General features: G+C 33.9%; 1 protein-coding gene across 2 annotated transcripts in view; it reads left to right on the top strand.

Moving 5' to 3' along the window:
* CCM2 (CCM2 scaffold protein) overlaps nucleotides 1-12,568 on the top strand; it is a 41,704-nt gene that overhangs the window by 13,775 nt on the left and 15,361 nt on the right. The gene's annotated exons all lie outside the window — the stretch shown is intronic.

Here is a 12,568-nt window from a genome sequence, read left to right as displayed (position 1 = left end):
TGTTGAAAAACCCGCCAATGTGAACGGGGTCAAGGTGTTCAAGTGACGTCACAGTTCAAAGTTCAAAATACACAGGACCGGAAAAACACACAAAAACAGTAAAAGTATGTCATATAATAAAAACAATAAAAAATGAATAGAGAAAGAAGAGTTTCAAATGTATGAAAAGAGAACATAATGAAAACCATGTAATTAAGAAGGTTTGAAATGTAGTACGTTATGTGTGCCGAAGCGACACTGAAAAAAAAGGCTGCCCGATAATATAGAATAATAATGTAAGTAATTAAAAATATAGGTGTGGACTACAAAATCTGGTGTATAGTACAAAGGTACTAACCTTTATGTACCAGAATTTATATAATTAACAGAATGATAACCATAATGTCGGCAATGATTCAAAGCGGCGATATACAGATAAGAAAATGGGAATAAACAACCCACTAGTTGAGGCAGGCTAGATTTCAGAAATAATAAATAGCCAAAATTGTATAGTAAATTAGAATATAAAACATTATATATAATATATATATATATATATATATATATATATATTTAAAAGGTAAAGGTGGTAATACATCGGCAATAGGAAAAGAAAATTATTTTCATAGAAAGAAATGTCCATATGAATAATAGAACAGTAGAAAAAAATGCAAAAATTAACAGAACTGTCGGGAAATGACAGAGAGGTAACGGTCTTATAAATTAAAACAAAGTCGGCAAAGCCGATAAATTGTAATAGATGACAAAACGAAATAAGAAGAAAGCAATGTGTCATGAATGAAATTCAAAAAGGGAACATAATGAATAATATATCTGAGGGGGGGAGCATCCAAAATGTGTACGAAATTAACTGGTAACATGGTAAACGGGTTATGTATAAAAGTGATATATATGAGATACACTGAAATGTAAAGTCGGCAGGGCTAAAATGTATTAGGTGATACAGTGAAATCGATATCATAGGTACAAGAATTTATGATCATTAATAAGTAGAGGCATTATTGACAAAAATGGTAATAATGATAATGGATGATAATAATGGAAAATGAATAAATAAAATGAAATATAAAATAATAATGAAATTAAAAAACAAAAAACAAAAAAATAACCGGAAAGTAGCATCATAATGTACAAAAAAAATATATAATAGAACTGTGAAAAATGAAAATGAATGAAAATAAATATAAATATACATGTCAATAATAATGAATTTAAAGAAACAAAACAAAAACCAAATTATGACAGAAGAAGTAGCATCATAATGTACAAGAAAATCACCAGAATAAGAGTAATATACCTTCGTAAACACAATAATATAATGATAAGTTGATAATCAATAATGTTTTAACCGCAGAAAACACAAAGTTAAATGATAAATAATAAAGTGATATACTAATCAAGAGTGGATTCGGATATATCATTAAGGCCATCCGGTTGGAGGGTCTTCATTTTAACCCCTTCCCCCTGCTGGCATTCTGGGCCCTAATGTCCAAGCCATTTTTTAGATTTTTCCATTGTCACATTCGAAGAGCTGTAACTTTTTTATTTTTGCGTCGGCATAGCTGTATAAGGTCTTGTTTTTTGCGGGACGACTTGCAGTTTTTATTGGTACCATTTGAGAGTAGATGCGACTTTTTGATCACTTTCTATCACATTTTTTTTAAGTCAGGATTAACAGAAAACAGCAATTTTTCCATTGTTTTTTATTTTATTTTTTACGGCGTTCACAGTGCGGGTTAAATAATGTAACAGCTTTATAGTCGGGGTCGTTACGGACGCGGCGATACCAAATATGTGTAACTTTTTTGCTTTATTGTAGTTTTTTTTAATAGTAAAGCATTTTGTAAGGGGAAAAGCTGGGTTTTTCATTTTTTTTTTTTCACTTTTTTTTTTTATTAACTTTATTAAACTTTTTTTACTTTTTTACTAGTCCCACTAGGGGACTTCCCTATCCTCCGATCGCTATTATAATACACTGCAATACTTCTGTATTGCAGTGTATTACTGCCTGTCCGTTTAAAACGGACAGGCATCTGCTAGGTCATGCCAGAGGCATGATCTAGCAGGCATTCGCTGCAGGCAGACCTGGGGGTCTTTATTAGACCCCCGGCTGCCATAGAAGACACAGACACTCTGCGATTTTATCGCCGGGTGTCAGTGAGATGAGAGGGAGCTCCTCCCTCTCTCCAAAACCATTCAGATGCGGTGCTCGCTATTGCGCACCGCATCTGAAGGGTTAAACAGGTGAGATCGATACTAATATCGATCTCACCCGGCAGAGCAGGGACGCCCCCAGCCCTCAGCTACATCTGACAGCCGAGAGCAGGGAGATTTCACGGCTCCCTGCTCTGTTTACTTTATTCTAATGCAGCGACGTAGTTTGGCGGCGCTCTAGAATAAAGCCCACTAATGACCGCCGTAAAATGACGTATCGGCGGTCATTAAGGGGTTAAAGATCCAGTAATTTTCGCGCTGCTTAAGCTTACTAAACCGATTGTTGATGTTAAGTGGAATTTGTTCTATAGGCGTGATACGTATACTACTAAACTGGCTGTTGTGCATGATGGAAAAATGTCGAGAGACACTATGTTTAACCCCTTAATGACTGGGCCATTTTGCACGTTAATGACCAAGGATTATTTTTTGTTTTTCCACGGTCGCATTCCAAGAGTCGTAACTCTTTTTTTATTCCGTCGACATAGCCGTATAAGGGCTTGTTTTTTGCGGGACGAGTTTTATTTTGTAATTCCACCATTTTTAGATGCTTATAACATATTGATTAACTTTTATTAACTTTATTTTAGGAGAGAATTGAAAATAAGCCGCTATTCCAGCATTAATTTTCACGTTATAAGTTTACGCCGTTTACTATGCAGCGTAAATAACATGTTAACTTTATTCTATGGCTCGGCACTATTACGGGGATACCAAATGTGTAAAGGTTTTATAGGTTTTTTCTACGTTTGCACAATAAAAACCCTTTTAGAAAAAAATTACTTGTTTTTGCATCGCCGCGTTCCAAGAGCCGTCATTTTTTTATTTTTCCGTCGATGTGGCCGTACGTGGGATTGATTTTTGCGGGACAATGTGTAGTTTTCATTAGTACTATTTTGGGGTACATAGGACTTATAGATGAACTTTTATTTTATTTTTTATGGGGGGAATGGGAGAAAAGAGAGAATTTTGCCGTTGTTTTTTGCGTTTTCTTTGGACGCTGTTCATCCGGCGGTTTAATTAATGTGTTCATTTTATTGGTCAAGTTGTTACGATCGCGGGGATACCATATATGTGTATGTGTGATTTGTTTTGACCGTTTTATTAAATAAAACCACTTTTTGGGGCAAAAAAGTAGTTTTATTTGACTTTGACTGTAATTTTTTTTATTTTTTTTTTCACAAACTTTATTTAACTGTTTTACTTTTTTTTTTTTAGTCCCACCAGGGGACTTCACTATGCGATGTGCCGATCGCATATATAATGCTTTGGTATACTTAGTATACCAAAGCATTATTGCCTGTCAGTGTAAAACTGACAGGCAACCTGTTAGGTCATGCCTCCGGCATCGCCTAACAGGCAGATGCTGAAGACAGACCTGGGGGTCTTTGTTAGACCCCCGGCTGTCATGGAAACCCGACGGCGACCCGCGATTTGTTTGCGGGGGCGCCGATCGGGAGACAGAGGGAGTTCCCCCCTCTGTCAAACACATTAAATGCCGCTGTCACTGTTGACAGCGGCATTTAATGGGTTAAACTGCCGGAATCGGCGCGTGCTTCGATTCCGGCAGTTGCAGCAGGAGCCAGGCTGTGTATAACAGCCGTGCTCCTGCCGCTGATCGCGTGGGTAAACTGTCAGTACCCGCGCCATCACAGGACGGATATATCCGTCCTCCTGCGCGAACTAGCAGCTGCTGAGGACGGATATATCCGTCCTTCGGCGTTAAGGGGTTAAATAAAACCCGTGTTTATATTGAATCTGTGATTGTTGATCCTTGTACGTAAACATTGTGTAGTGCGACCGATGTATTGGAGATGACATGGACACTCCAACATATAGATAACAAACGAACTTCCACAGTTGAGAAAGCTATTAATATTAAAAGATTCTTTAGTTACTGCAGATGTGTAGGTAGATGTTTTGTGGGTTATATTGGTACAACACATGCAACGCTGTCGACCACATTTGTAAGAACCAAGAGTCCTAGGGAGCAAGGTGGTGCAGAGTGCCATGGAATTTGTTATTTTACTGGGTGCTAAAATGTTTTTGAGGGATTTGGATCGTCTATAAGTGATGATAGGTCTATCGGGTAATTCTGTTTTTAAGAAAGGATCATTTTTCAGGTTATGCCAGTGTTTATCAAGAACCTCACGGATTTTTTTACTTCCACTATTAAATGATGTGATGAAATTGTTACTAAAATTTTGTTTATTTTTCATTACCTTCTCATGTTGGACGCATGAATCTTGCGAGAGTAGAGCAGCTTTCCGACGTGCCCCTTTAATGAGACTCAAAGGAAAATTCTTTTCCCTGAACCTTTTTTCTAATCGATTGCATTCCTCTATGAAGTCAGAGTCTGTTGTACAATTCTTTCTCACCCTTCTAAATTGACCAAATGGGACATTTTTTATCCATGGGGGATAATGGGCGCTGTTGAAGTTTAAATAGCTGTTGACATCGACAGTTTTGAAGTGAGTCCTTGTAGTAAATTTGTTAATACTGGTATCCAAAGCAATAGTCAGATCTAGGAAATCAATGGACATTGTAGAAAAGGTATGTGTAAAGGATAATCCTAAACTATTCGTATTAAGGGACTCAATAAAGGATATAGCCTCAGTCTCATTGCCCAACCAGATGAAAAGAAGGTCGTCTATGTAACGCTTATAGAATAAAATTTTGCTTCTGAAGGGGTGATCATGATAAATATACTGGTCTTCGAAATGTCCCATATAAAGGTTGGCATAGGATGGTGCGAACCTCGAGCCCATGGCGCATCCTTTAATTTGACTATAAAATTTGTTATCAAAGCTAAATGAATTATGATTTAAGATGAAATCAACACATTTGATTAAAAATTCGGTTTGTTTCCCAGACATACAGGTTTTGGTGGAAAGTGTCGTCCTAATGACCTCGAGACCTTTGGCATGGGGAATGTTACTATAAAGGGCCGTTACATCAGCAGTGAGAAAATTGATGGGGTACATAGAGTTAGTGACATTTATTGAGTGAAGTTCTCTTATTATTTGGGTGGAATCTCGGAGATATGAAGGTAGGCTGGTTACTAGAGGTTGAAGATGAATATCAATGAAGTGTGAGAGATTACTGGTTAGGGACCCAATGCCCGATATGATAGGACGTCCAGGGGGATTAGTGATGGACTTATGTATCTTGGGGAGATGATATAGAAATGGCATATTCGGAAAGAGCACATTGAGAAAACCTCTTTCCTTCTTGGTAATAACTCCTTCATGAAAGGCTGTGTCTATTAGGTGAGTGTATTTGGGTATATGAGTGGGTAAGGGGTTAGTTTCTAATCTGACATAAAAACTATTATCATCCAATATTCTATAGGATTCGCCCAAATATTTGTCTTTGTCCATAATTACAATACCCCCTCCCTTATCTGCGGAACGGATAACTATATTATTATTTTTGGCGAGTGTCTTGAGGGAATTTCTTTCCTGATAAGTCAGATTGTCAGGTGTATTAATGGGTTTGTCAAGGGATCTAAATTCATTCCCTACGAGAGCAGAAAAGGTTTCTAAAAAAGAACCTTGGTGATGTAGAGGATAAAAGCTTGATTTAGGCTTTAAATCAGTGGTAATGATTACAGGGGGAACCGTTGTGATGGAGGGTTCTGAAACAGGAGTTGGTACTGGAAAAATGGGGATCAATTTGGTCATAGAAAAATGCCTAGTCAGGGTGAGCTTTCTGACAAAACGATTGAGGTCCATGAAGAGATCAAAGGTGTTGGGTGTAGAAACAGGGCAAAAGGAGAGACCCTTACTGAGGAGGCTGATCTCATGTATACCGAATTCATATGAGGATAGATTGAAAAGTTTGACCTTTAGTGATTGGTTCGATGTTTCTTTAGGTTGATTGGTGGAGTTCTTTCTGTTGGCATTGCGTTTGCGCCTGCCTCTTCTTCCTCTGAATCTAATTTTCTTTTTGTTGATATTTTTTGAACCAAGGGAAAGAATTGTGTGATTGTTTGGATCTTGGGACTTATGAGGTATGTTATGAGGTGGTCGTTGCTGTTGATAGTGGGTGTGACCGGTGGCATTGTTAGTTGGGAAGGAAGTCCTAAAAAAGAGGTGGTGGTGTCCAAGAATGATACAGGTACTGAAAATGGAGGTTCAGATGTGACACAAAGTGCATCATTAGAAAATGATGCCGAGGTGACATTCACTGTACTGGTGGGTGGAGATAATTCGAAAAGGTTAGCTGAGGTATTATGAATGGATAATTGTAGTAGGGAATGAGATATATCCTGGTCAGAAAAGGATATAGAATCATTGGGTGTTGGGGATATTGAAATGGGGATTGAAGGATTTTCTAAAGAGGATTGGAATTGTAGAAGACGAACTTCCAATTCCGAGGATTTAAAAGCGTTAATCGTCACTTTAGTACGATAATTGGTAGGTGGTGCAGGGATGGTATTAGTGGAGACATGAGTAGGCTTGGGTAAAAAGGTAATGGTAGTTGAGGTGGGTGCATGAACCGTATTACATCCTCCTGCTGGTGATTCAATATGGTGACCAGAATCAATATTGGGTTTTGGAAAGTTCTTATTCCTAAGGCTATTGGTGAAAAATCTGTTGCGGGGCGAGTAAATCCGTGATTCACTCACCAAGGAACCGTTGGTGTGGGAGTGTTTGTACGAAAGAACTGCTGATGGGGGACGTGAAGCCTCGAGGAGAGGATGTTCAGTGTTATATTTATTAGTATTACTATTAGGATTGCGTTTAACAACTGTTTCATCAGCTGAAATAGTTAGACTTTCATAATCTCGGCGGTCCCTTTTGAATTTATTTGTTTTCTTGAGGATGAGATCTTTTTCATAAATATTCAAACGCTTATTAATAGATGTTTCAATTTGTAAAAAATCGGGATGGTCAGAATATTTAAGTAGATTTCCTTTGATCATATTTATCTCAGATTTAAGTGTATCACTAATACCACCTATATTTTTAATTACTTACAGTTTTAATTACTTACATTATTATTCTATATTATCGGGCAGCCTTTTTTTTCAGTGTCGCTTCGGCACACATAACGTACTACATTTCAAACCTTCTTAATTACATGGTTTTCATTATGTTCTCTTTTCATACATTTGAAACTCTTCTTTCTCTATTCATTTTTTATTGTTTTTATTATATGACATACTTTTACTGTTTTTGTGTGTTTTTCCGGTCCTGTGTATTTTGAACTTTGAACTGTGACGTCACTTGAACACCTTGACCCCGTTCACATTGGCGGGTTTTTCAACATCAACATGGCTATTTAAACAGTGACTTTTTGTTTTTTCATCCATGACGTGATGAAGATGCCAGTACGGCATTGAAACGCGTAGTCATATTATCAATAAATTCCATTTATTCTTACACTCTTCCGTACATTATTACCACCGATCTGAACCTGCCAAGCAATTTGGTTCCATTGAAGTGCAGCAGCGCCCGTGGTGACTCCTTTTTCTGCTATACCAGCACAACACTATATACAAGAATATAACTACTATAATACTGCCCCCTATATATAAGAATATAACTACTATAATACTGCCTCCTATATACAAGAATATAACTACTATAATACTGCTCCTATATACAAGAATATAACTATTATAATACTGCCCCTATATACAAGAATATAACTACTATAATACTGCCCCCTATATACAAGAATATAACTACTATAATACTGCCCCCTATATACAAGAATATAACTACTATAATACTGCCCCCTATATACAAGAATATAACTAATATAATACTAACTCCTATATACAAGAATATAACTACTATAATACTGCTCCTATATACAAGAATATAACTACTATAATACTGCCCCCTATATACAAGAATATAACTACTATAATACTGCTCCCTATATACAAGAATATAACTACTATAATACTACCTCCTATATACAAGAATATAACTACTATAATACTGCCCCATATATACAAGAATATAACTACTATAATACTGCCCCTATATACAAGAATATAACTACTATAATACTGCCCCCTATATACAAGAATATAACTACTATAATACTACCTCCTATGTACAAGAATATAACTACTATAATACAGCTCCTATATACAAGAATATAACTACTATAATACTCCTCCTATATACAAGAATATAACTACTATAATACTGCTCCCTATATACAAGAATATAACTACTATAATACTGCTCCTATATACAAGAATATAACTACTATAATACTGCCCCCTATATACAAGAATATAACTACTATAATACTGCTCATATATACAGGAATATAACTACTATAATACTGCCCCTATATACAAGAATATAACTACTATAATACTGGCCCCCATATACAAGAATATATCTACTATAATACTGCTCCTATATACAAGAATATAACTACTATAATACTGCCCCCTATATACAAGAATATAACTACTATAATACTGCTCCTATATACAAGAATATAACTACTATAATACTGCCCCCTATATACAAGAATATAACTACTATAACACTGCTCCCTATATACAAGAATATAACTACTATAATACTGCCCCCTATATACAAGAATATAACTGCTATAATACTGCTCCCTATATACAAGAATATAACTACTATAACACTGCCCCTATATACAAGAATATAACTACTATAATACTGCCCCTATATACAAGAATATAACTACTATAATACTGCCCCTATATACAAGAATATAACTACTATAATACTGCCCCCTATATACAAGAATATAACTACTATAATACTGCTCCTTTATACAAGAATATAACTACTATAATATTGCTCCCTATATACAAGAATATAACTACTATAATACTGCTCCTATATACAAGAATATAACTACTATAATACTGCCCCCTATATACAAGAATATAACTACTATAATACTGCTCCCTATATACAAGAATATAACTACTATAATACTGCCCCTATATACAGGAATATAACTACTATAATACTGCCCCTATATACAAGAATATAACTACTTTAATACTGGCCCCCATATACAAGAATATATCTACTATAATACTGCTCCTATATACAAGAATATAACTACTATAATACTGCCCCATATACAAGAATATAACTACTATAATACTGCCCCCTATATACAAGAATATAACTACTATAATACTGCTCCTATATACAAGAATATAACTACTATAATACTGCCCCCTATATACAAGAATATAACTACTATAATACTGCTCCTATATACAAGAATATAACTACTATAATACTGCCCCTATATACAAGAATATAACTACTATAATACTGCCCCCTATATACAAGAATATAACTACTATAATACTGCTCCTATATACAAGAATATAACTACTATAATACTGCCCCCTATATACAAGAATATAACTACTATAATACTGCTCCTATATACAAGAATATAACTACTATAATACTGCCCCCTATATACAAGAATATAACTACTATAATACTGCTCCTATATACAAGAATATAACTACTATAATACTGACCCCTATATACAACAATATATCTACTATAATACTGCCTCCTATATACAAGAATATAACTACTATAATACTGCCCCTATATACAAGAATATAACTACTATAATACTGCTTCAATATACAAGAATATAACTACTATAATACTGCCCCCATATACAAGAATATAACTACTATAATACTGCCCCCTATATACAAGAATATAACTACTATAATACTGCCCCCTATATACAAGAATATAACTACTATAATACTGCCCATATATACAAGAATATAACTACTATAATACTGCTCCTATATACAAGAATATAACTACTATTATACTGCCCCTATATACAAGAATATAACTACTATAATACTGCCCCCTATATACAAGAATATAACTACTATAATACTGCCCCCATATACAAGAATATAACTACTATAATACTGCCCCCTATATACAAGAATATAACTACTATAATACTGCCCCCTATATACATGAATATAACTACTATAATACTGCTCCCTATATACATGAATATAATTACTATAATACTGCTCCTATATACAAGAATGTAACTACTATAATACTGCTCCTATATACAAGAATATAACTACTATAATACTGCCCCCTATATACAAGAATATAACTACTATAATACTGCTCCCTATATACATGAATATAATTACTATAATACTGCTCCTATATACAAGAATGTAACTACTGTAATACTGCTCCTATATACAAGAATATAACTACTATAATACTGCCCCTTATATACAAGAATATAACTACTATAATACTGCCCCTATATACAAGAATATAACTACTATAATACTGCTCCTATATACAAGAATATAACTACTATAATACTGCCTCCTATATACAAGAATATAACTACTATAATACTGCCTCCTATATACAAGAATATAACTACTATAATACTGCCTCCTATATACAAGAATATAACTACTATAATACTGCCCCTATATACAAGAATATAACTACTATAATACTGCCCCTATATACAAGAATATACCTACTATAATACTGCCCCTATATACAAGAATATAACTACTATAATACTGCCCCCTATATACAAGAATATAACTACTATAATACTGCTCCTATATACAAGAATATAACCACTATAATACTGCTCCTATATACAAGAATATAACAACTATAATATTGCTCCTATATACAAGAATATAACTACTATAATACTGCTCCTATATACAAGAATATAACCACTATAATACTGCTCCTATATACAAGAATATAACCACTATAATACTGCTCCTATATACAAGAATATAACAACTATAATACTGCTCCTATATACAAGAATATAACTACTATAATACTGCTCCTATATACAAGAATATAACCACTATAATACTGCTCCTATATACAAGAATATAACTACTATAATACTGCTCCCTATATACAAGAATATAACTACTATAATACTTCTCCCTATATACAAGAATATAACTACTATAATACTGCTCCCTATATACAAGAATGTAACTACTATAATACTGCTCCTATATACAAGAATGTAACTACTATAATACTGCTCCTATATACAAGAATATAACTACTATAATACTGCCCCCTATATACAAGAATGTAACTACTATAATACTGCTCCTATATACAAGAATATAACTACTATAATACTGCCCCTTATATACAAGAATATAACTACTATAATACTGCCTTTTATATACAAGAATATAACTACTATAATACTGCCCCTATATACAAGAATAGAACTACTATAATACTCCCCCTATATACAAGAATATAACTACTATAATACTGCCCCCTATATACAAGAATATAACTACTATAATACTGCTCCCTATATACATGAATATAATTACTATAATACTGCTCCTATATACAAGAATGTAACTACTATAATACTGCTCCTATATACAAGAATATAACTACTATAATACTGCCTTTTATATACAAGAATATAACTACTATAATACTGCCCCCTATATACAAGAATATAACTACTATAATACTGCTCCCTATATACATGAATATAATTACTATAATACTGCTCCTATATACAAGAATGTAACTACTATAATACTGCCCCTTATATACAAGAATATAACTACTATAATACTGCCTTTTATATACAAGAATATAACTACTATAATACTGCCCCTATATACAAGAATATAACTACTATAATACTGCCCTCTATATACAAGAATATAACTACTATAATACTGCCCCCTATGTACAAGAATATAACTACTATAATACTCCCCCTATATACAAGAATATAACTACTATAATACTGCCCCCTATATACAAGAATATAACTACTATAATACTGCCCCCTATGTACAAGAATATAACTACTATAATACTGCCCCCTATATACAAGAATATAACTACTATAATACTGCTCCTATATACAAGAATATAACTACTATAATACTGCCCCTATATACAAGAATATAACTACTATAATACTGCCCCCTATATACAAGCATATAACTACTATAATACTGCTCCCTATATACAAGAATATAACTACTATAATACTGCCCCATATATACATGAATATAACTACTATAATACTGCTCCTATATACAAGAATATAACTACTATAATACTGCCCCATATATACATGAATATAACTACTATAATACTGCTCCTATATACAAGAATATAACTACTATAATACTGCCCCCTATATACAAGCATATAACTACTATAATACTGCTCCCTATATACAAGAATATAACTACTATAATACTGCTCCTATATACAAGAATATAACTACTATAATACTGCCCCTATATACAAGAATATAACTACTATAATAC

Source organism: Rhinoderma darwinii, chromosome 5, assembly GCF_050947455.1.
Source record: "Rhinoderma darwinii isolate aRhiDar2 chromosome 5, aRhiDar2.hap1, whole genome shotgun sequence".
NCBI lineage: Eukaryota > Metazoa > Chordata > Amphibia > Anura > Rhinodermatidae > Rhinoderma > Rhinoderma darwinii.
The sequence above is the reverse complement of the archived record's forward strand: the minus strand, read 5'-3'. Positions and strand labels throughout refer to the sequence as shown.